The 7,198-nt window shown below is 40.0% G+C and overlaps 1 pseudogene; it reads right to left on the bottom strand.

Annotated features, from left to right (window-relative positions):
- Positions 1-3,753: 3,753 nt before the first annotated feature.
- On the bottom strand, positions 3,754-5,080 carry LOC116621850 (annotated as a pseudogene).
- Positions 5,081-7,198: the final 2,118 nt, after the last annotated feature.

Raw genomic sequence — 7,198 nt, forward strand, 5'->3', positions numbered from 1 at the left:
TTTTTTTTGTTTAGTTACTTTAACCTTCAACTGTCTGACTTCTGTTTGTTATTTTCTTATATTTCCTATCTCTTTGCGGGATTTTCACTGTGTTCAGCCATTCTTCTCCTGAGTTCAGTGAGCATCCTTATGACTATTACTTTGAGTTCTTATCAGATAAATTACTTATGTCTAATCCATTAAGGTTTTCCCCCCAGTGTTTTCTTCTTGTTCTTTTGTTTGGAACATATTTCATATTCTTTATTTTACATGGCTCTCTGTGTTTGTTTCCATGTATTAGGTAGAAACAGCTATCTCTCCCAGTCTTGAAGGAGTGGGTTTGTGTAAAAAATGAACCTTATCTTTTGAGTTTGCCCTAGGTTTTGTTGTCTCTTGAACTAACATTCTAATTGTTTTAGACTCATTGGTCCCAGAAATGAAATCCACCTTGGCCACCAGAGGTAGGCGCACAAGGAACATTACCTTGGTAGGCTGTGCTCACCTGCTAGATGGATCTGGCAGTGGCTGCAGAAGTGGCATGCGGTGGGGGGGCAGGTCACTCACCCACTGAGTCTGGCTGTGGCCATGGAAGTGGTATGGAAGGGTGGGTTATTATAGTTTCTTAAGGTAGGAATTTATAGACTTAAGAACTTTCTTCTTTACTAAAACATGTATTTAGTGGTATAAATTTCCCTCTCAGCACTGTTTTTAGTTGCATCTCATATACTGTACTACGTTGCACTGATATTTTCATTTAGTTCTAATTATTTTTTATTTCCTTTGGATTTCTAATTTGACCCATTGATTATTAAGTGTGTTACGTACTTCCCAAGTGTTTTGAGATTTTCCTGTTGTCTTTCTGTTGTTTTCTGGTTTGACTACATTCTTGTCAGGTAATACACTCTGTATGATTTCAGTTCTTTTATAGTGGATGAGTTATTTCTTACATTCCAGGAGATGTTCTCTATTCCTTATGCTTCAGTGCATCTGTTCCTATTCATATTAATCTCCTCCTTGCCTTAATTTGATATTTGTGCATTTGCAAGATGGGTCTGTGATTTCCTACTTCTCCATCTCCATTTTATTTCTGTAACCACAGAGAAGCCAAAATTTCAAGAGGAATATCAAGTTTCTTCTGCTTATTTATTTGGGGGTATATCTGCTGCAGTGGATTTTAGGTCAAAGTAATAATTTCTTGGTTGTTTTTAAAATAGTTTTCTGTAGGTGGCAGGAGAGTGTCACAAAAAAGAATCAACTGCTCTTCCTTTCCTTCACTCACTGTTTTTTTTTAAAAAAATAAATTGGCATATTTCTGCTGCCATGAATATTGGGATACTCCCTTGAAATATATCTTTAAAAATATCTTTGCCAGCTTGAGAAATGAAAAGAGTATTATTTTTTAAAGTGGTCTTTTAAAATTGTTAGGTTGAATTTTCTTTTTCATGTTATATTGGCTGAATCCCACCCCTGCCCTCACCCCAACTTATCTTTTCCTTTGTATTGCTCATTTTCTAGTTCGGGATTTTAAAAGATAACTTACTGCTTTTTTTCATTATTATAACAATAATATATCTCATTATAAAAATTAGAAATTTTACAGTAATCCAAAGGAGAGAACAATACTCACAGTCTACTACAATTAAATTTTGATATAAATTGCCCAGTTCCTATGCTGGTATTTGGTGGATTTTTAGGGTTAAAATAATATATTTTATCTTGTTTTGCTTCCTAAATTTTATTATATCTTATTTTATTTTGAAGTTTTTATTTAACTTCCAGTTAGTTTATATACAGTGCCATATTAGTTTCAGGTGTAGAATTCAGGGATTCATCACATACATACACCATCCAGTGCTCATCACAACAAGGTCTCTCCTTAATACCCAACACACACTCAACCAAATTCCTCATATGAGTGAAATCATATGGTATTTATCATTCTCTGACTGACTTATTTCGCATAGCATAGTACTCTTTAGCTCCATCCACATCCTTGCAAATGGCAAGATTTCATTCTTTATTATTGCTGAGTAATATTCTATTGTATTTATATACCACTATGTTCTTTATCCACTCATCAGTCGATGGACATCTGGGCTCTTTCCATAATTTGGCTATTGTTGATAATGCTGCTATAAAAATCAGGGTACAGTGGTGCCTGGGTGGCTCAATTGGTTAAGCATCTGACTCCTGATTTCAGCTCAGGTCATGATCTCAGGGTTGTGAGATTGAGGCCCACATCAGGCTCTACACTGGGCATGAAGCCTGCTTAAGATTCTCTCTCTCCCTCTCCCTCTGCCCCCCCCCCCCCATTAATCTCTTTCTTTCTCTTAAAAATAAAAAAAACAATAAAATCTTTAAAAAATCAGGGTACATTTATCCCTTCAATTAGTATTTTTGTATCCTTTGAGTAAATAGTTAGTAGTGCTATTGCTGGATCATAGTGTAGCTCAATTTTTAACTTTTTGAAGAGCTTCCATATTGTTTTCCAGAGTAGCTGCACCAGTTTGCCTTCCCACAAACAGTGTAAGAGTGTTTCACTTGCTTTGCATCCTTACCAACACCTGTTTCCCATGTTGCTAATTTTAGTCATTCTGACAGGTATGAGATGATATCTCATTGTAGTTTTGATTTGTATTTCCATGATGATGAGTGATTTTGAGCATCTTTTCATGTGTCCATCAGCCATCTGTATGTCTTCTTTGGAATAAAGTATATTCATGCTTTCTGCCCATTTTTTTACTGCATTATTTGTTTTCTGGGTGTTAAGTTTTAGCAGTTCTTTATAGATTTTGGATACTAGCCCTTTATCAGATATGTCATTTGCAAATATCTTCTCACATTCTGTAGGTTGCCTTTTAGTTTTCTTGATTGTTTCCTTTGCTGTGCAAAAGCTTTTTATTTTGATGTAGTTCAAATAGTTTATTTTTACTTTTGTTTCCTTTAGCTCAGAGGACCTATCTAGAAAGAATTTGCTATAACCAATGTCAAAGACGTTACTGCCTGTACTCTCTGCTAGGATTATTGTGGTTTCAGGACTCATATTAAATTTTTAAATCCATTTTGAGTTTGTGTGTGTGTATGGTGTAAGAAAGTGGTCCAGTTTTATTCTTCTGCATGTTACTGTAGTTTTCACACCATTTGTTGAAGAGACTCTTTTTTCCCATTGGATATTCTTTCATGATTTGTTGAAGAAAAGTTGACCATATAGCTGTAGGTCCATTTCTGAGTTTTCTATTCTGTTCCATTGATCTATTTGTCTCTTTTTGCACTAGTGCCATACTGTCTTGACCACTAAGCTTTGCAATATAACTTGAAGTCTGGAATTGTGATGCCTCCACCTTTGCTTCTCTTTTTCAAGATTGCATTGGCTATTTGGGGTCTTTCTGGTTCCATACAAATTTTAGGATTTTTCTAGCTCTGTGAAAAATGCTGGCAGTACTTTGATAGGGATCATTACATGTGTAGACTGCTTTGGGTAGTATAGACATTTTAACAATATTTTTTCTTCCAATTCATAAGCATAGAATGTTATTCCATTTCTTTTTGTTATGTTCAATTTCTTTCATAAGTGTTTTCTATTTTTCAGAGTACAGTTCTTTTACCTCTTTGGTTAGGTTTATTCCTAGGTATCTTACGGTTTTTGGTGCGATTGTAAATGGGATTGATTCCTTGATTTTTCTTTCTGCTGCTTCACTATTTGTATATAGAAATGCAACAGATTTCTGTACATTGATTTTTATCCTGCAATTTAACAGAATTCATGAATCAGTTCTAGCAATCTGCTTTGATGACACCCACAGCAACTGTCTGTCTCATGTCACAAACAGCAAAATGGCCCAGAGGAGGATAGTCAGAGATGCTCTCAACACACATAAGCTTGCCAGAAACCATATCAACAATGGCAGCATCACCAGATTTCAAGAACTTGGGACCATCTTCTAGCTTTTTTCCAGAATGACGATCTATCTTCTCCTTCAGCTCAGCAAACTTGCAAGCAATGTGAGCTGTGTGACAATCCAGCACAGGTGCATATCCAGCACTGATTTGGCCTGGATGGTCCAGGATAATCACCTGAGCTGTGAAGCCAGCTGCTTCCATGGGTGGGTCATTTTTTCTGTCACCAGCCACATTGCCATGATGAACATCTTTGACAGATACATTCTTGACATTGAAGCCCACATTGTCCCCAGGAAGAGCCTCACTCAAAGCCTCAAGGTGCATTTCAACAAACTTTACTTCAGTTACAACATTGACTGGAGCAAAGGTGACCACCATGCCAGGTTTAAGAACACCAGTCTCCACTCAGCCCACAGGGACAGTACCAATACCACCAATTTCGTAGACGTCCTGGAAAAGCAGATGTAAGGGCTTGTCAGTTGGACGAGTTGGCAGCAGAATGCAAACCAGAGCTTCAAGCGGTGTGGTTCCACTGGCATTCCCACCTTTACGGGTGGCTTTCCATCCCTTGAACCAAGGCATGTTAGCCCTTGGCTCCAGCATGTTGTCACCATTCCAATGAGAAATTAGCACAAATGCTACTGTGTCGGGGTTGTAGCCAATTTTCTTAATGTAGGTGCTGACTTCCTTAACGATTTCCTCGTATCTCTCTGGCTGTAGGGTGGCTCAGTGGAATCCATTTTGTTAACATCAACAGTTAGCTGTTTTACACCCAGTGTGTAAGCCAGAAGGGCATGCTCCAGGGTCTGCCCATTCTTGGAGATACTTGCTTCAAATTCACCAACACCAGCAGCAACAATCAAGACAGCACAGTCAGCCTGAGACATGCCTGTAATCATGTTTTTAATAAAGTCTCCGTGTCCTGGAATATCAATGATGGTCGCATAATACTTGCTGGTCTTGAATTTCCACAGGGAGATATCAATGGTGATACCACATTCATGTTCAGCTTCAGTTTATCCAAGACCCAGGTATACTTGAAGGAGCCTTTTCCCGTCTCAGCAGCCTCCTTCTCAAAATCTTCGATAGTTCTTTTGTCGATCCCACCACATTGGTAGATCAGATGACCAGTAGCGGTAGACTTACCTGAATCTACATGTCCAATGATGACGATGTTGATGTGAGTCTTTTCCTTTCCCATTTTGGTTTAGGTTGAGCGTGGTTTTCATGACACCTGTGTTCTGGCAGCAAACCCATTGCAAAAAAACATATTTTGCAAATTTAATTACAATATGTCATGGTATTGGCCTTCTTTTGTTGATTTTGATGGGAATTCTCTGTTACTCCTGGATTTCAATGTCTATTTCCTTACCCAGATTAGGGAAGTCTTCAGCTATTGTTTCCTCAAATAAACCTTCTGCCCCCTTTAGTCTCTCTTCTTCTGGGATTCCTGTAATACAAATGTTATTATGTTTGATGGAATCGCTGAGTTCCCTATGTTTATTGGCATGCTCCGTGACAATTTTTTTCTTTCGTTCAGCTTATTTTCCAGTATTTTATCTTCTATATCACTTATTTTCCCTCTGCTTCTTCCATCCTTGTGGTAGTTACATCCAATCTGTTTTGAATATCAGTTATTATATTTTTATTTTCTGACTGATTGTTTTTTAACTCTTTTTTCTCTGCAGTATGGGTCTCCCTGATGTCTTCTTTGCTTTTCCGTAGCCGAGCAAATATCCTTACGATTTTTGCTTAAAATTCTCCACCAGGCATGTTACTTTTATCTGTTTTGCTTAGATCTCTGGCTGTGACCTTTTCTTATTATTTCTTTTGGGATTAATTATTCCATCTTGGCATTTTGTCTAAGTCCTTGTCTTCTTTGTGTGTTAGAAAAGCCTCTTATCTTTCCTGCTCCTGAGAGTAATGGCTTTATGAAGAAGAGCCATATAGTGTCCAGGGAGGGCCTGGTGCTTCAGGGTTTGTCTCTGGTGTATGCTGCATGCATTTTCCTACTGTGTTTTGGTTGCTGTATCCTTCAGGCCAGTGGTCTCCAGAAGCTTTCCTTGCCTGCAGTGGGCAGTGTTTGGATCTTGGCCAGAGTGTGGTGAGTTTTACTAGATGTGCTCTCGTCTGCTTGTTAAATGAGCCCTGATGCTACTTCCACTAGAACTGAAGCCTTGTAGAAGTTTCTGGTGGTAGATATAGTGTGGGAAGGGTTTTCTGCTGGTCTTCTGGAGAAGGAGCCTGATGCAGTGGGACTGAGGCCCACTTGTCAGTGAATGGTAGTACCAGCAGAACCCAGGGGGCAGGATTTTTTGTAAGCAGGTTAGGCAGCCAGTGTTAGCACTGTGTCTTTTTATGCTTATGCTGAGGGGTGGGGGAGGAAATGGTGCCAGCCAGCTTCTTTGTCCCCGGAAAGGTGTCGCCATGCTTTGCTGTTCTCAGGGAAGCACTCCCAGAAGAAAGAATATGTTCCCTTCATGTCCCAGAAAAGACAGGCAATATTTCAGATTGCTGTTTTTGTGCAGTCTTTCTCTGGGTTGCTTCCCTGCCTGTAGCAGTGCAGTTCACTTTGGGCTCTATCTTAGCCAAGCCTGCTGACTTTTAAAACTCCAAACTTCAGAGACATGCTTTGGCAGGGGCCTGCACTGGCTGGTCATCTGGGGTAGGGTCTAGCTGCTCTGGAATGGATGAAGCTTTGACTAAGAAGAACAGTCACACTAGAGCACAAGGGCATGGGTTTTGGAGCAAAGCAGGCTAAATAGCCAGTGTATGGGTTAGCCACCCTTAGCAGATTTTCTGTATGCTCAAGGTCAGGAGAGGGAAGGGAAATGGTGACCATTGGCTCCTTTGTCCCCAGAGAGGTGTCTCCGTGAATGCCACCTCTCACAAATGCACTTCAAGAAGGGTGAACTGTCTCTCCTTGTGTGCCTTAGGTGATCCTCAGATTGCTCCATCTACCCTAGGGTTTTTTTGCCTGCCTTTTCTCCAGGACTGGGGCAATGCCCTCTGGGCTCTATCCTAGCCAAGCCCACCGACCTTTAAAACTCCTGTCTTTGAGCCTCACTGGTTGCAAAAACTGACAAAAATTGGCCCCTCTCCTTTGCCCAGCCAATGGCTTTGGGGAAGTGTTCTCCTCGTGCATATTCCTGTGCGTTCCACGCTCTGTCACCTTTCTCTGTGAACAGGGCTTGTTTCCCTCCAAAGCAACCATGATCCGTTTCTCTCCCAAACCACAACTCCCCATTTCCCTACCTTCCTCCAGGTGGCCTCTTCTCTCTCTCTAGTCGTGCAGTTTGTTCTGTCAGTCTTCAGGTCG

This window comes from Phoca vitulina, unplaced genomic scaffold, assembly GCF_004348235.1.
Source record: "Phoca vitulina isolate PV1807 unplaced genomic scaffold, GSC_HSeal_1.0 scaffold51, whole genome shotgun sequence".
Classification (NCBI taxonomy): Eukaryota; Metazoa; Chordata; class Mammalia; order Carnivora; family Phocidae; genus Phoca; species Phoca vitulina.